A 1,763-nucleotide genomic window follows, 5' to 3' on the forward strand; every position below is an offset into this window, starting at 1 on the left:
TTTCCTTATGGTACAGTGACTTTGTGTATTCTTTCCAAATTCTCTTAATGCTTTCTGCATCATTCAATAATTTGCCCAGAGAATCTTTCAATAATCAAAGTCATGGCTTGAATTTTTTTTTCAGTTCCCCCATTCAATACCTGGTTTCTTTCCCATGATTCATTTTGCTTCAGTTACATTAGTTTTTTGTTTTGTTTTGTTTTGTTTTTCTCTCTCTTTGTCAAAGACATTAACTTCTTTCTCTAGTAGGGATCTTTACTCTTGCCATCCTCTCAATCTGAAAAGTTCTTTCCAAGATATAATCAAAGTTTGATTATTCTCTTCTTTCTGGCCTTTCATCAAGATCTTCCTTCGCCATCTTATATAAAATACACCTCCAATATCCCTTAACTATTTGTTTATTTTTTATCCATAGCACTTGGCAGTCTCTGATATTTTATGTTTTAATAATTTTTTTATCAACAATGCACAAAATTATCGTGTATAGAGGAACAGAACTAATTGATGTTTATACAATAATAACTTAAATAAAGCAGGCTTTTTTAAGGTTTTGCAGTCTTCTTCACCCAAGTTTATATGTATCTAACTAGAGTGTAGACATATATTGAACACTAACTGATTTTAATGGTTTTGGGGGCAGAAAAAGAAGAAGATTAGGAAAAGAATAAATTAATAATTAATTTAAGGTTTTATAAAAGGCAAACCCTTCTTCTTAATGTCTTATTCTTAGTAACACCTCCAGTGCAGATCTTCACAAAATAGAAAAACAGAGAACACATATAAGCCATCAAAGTATTTATTTATCTAAGCTATTGAGAATTTTGTAAGAGAATAATCTACAAAGCCATTTTACCTCAAAAGCATTTACCTCAACTCTGTAAAATAAGCCCTGGACTGCAAAGTTAGCTTGAATGGCAAATCCACCACCAGCTCATTGGAAACCCTACACAGGGTCTTTATGAGTCAGAACCAACTCAATGGCAGTAAACAACAAACAAATACCAATTTCATACTTTGATTCTTCAACTGGAGGTACACCACAAAATTTTGCTTCGCCTATACTTCAGCTGCTCCTTGGAAACCCCATACAGCATCTCTATGGGTCAGAATTGAGTCGATGGCACTTAACAACAACATGCTTCTTATACAGAGTCCTGGTATAGCACTGTGGGATAAAGCACTGGACAGCAAGGTAGGTTTGAACCACAAGATCGGCGGTTCAAACTCACTATGAGTTTCTATGAGTCAGAACCTACTTGGCGACAGTTAACAACAACACCACTTCATATGGTCATTTGTATCCACTTCCAGTGGTGCATATTTCTTAGAATAAATCCTTAAATTTGGGTCTAGATAGACTCAGAGGAAATGGTCACAGTTTTCCTATTATTCTCAATCTATGTCCTGATTTTCAGTTACACTTTAGGTTCATTTTCTTCAATGATAATGAACAAAATCAGCATTTGTATGTAAAAACCAGCAATTGCCTTACAAAACCCATGCTGTTTTATCCTGCAGAATTAACAATATATTTAGTCATAAAATAATCAGATAGTTCTGGGTTGTCTTTTTCTTATTCTTTAAAGTTAATGATATCTACTAATCACTCATACACACAAATTGAGTACCTTCTGACGACAAAGTAGTAAAAATGTTTCACAATATTTGTCCTGTTATCACTATTGAAAATTTCACCCCTTTGTTGTTGTTAAGTGCCATCGAGTCAATTCCGACCCATAGTGACCTCGTATATGGTTTCCGAG

The sequence above is a fragment of the Chrysochloris asiatica genome, unplaced genomic scaffold (genome assembly GCF_000296735.1).
Source record: "Chrysochloris asiatica unplaced genomic scaffold, ChrAsi1.0 scaffold00022, whole genome shotgun sequence".
Lineage (NCBI taxonomy): Eukaryota > Metazoa > Chordata > Mammalia > Afrosoricida > Chrysochloridae > Chrysochloris > Chrysochloris asiatica.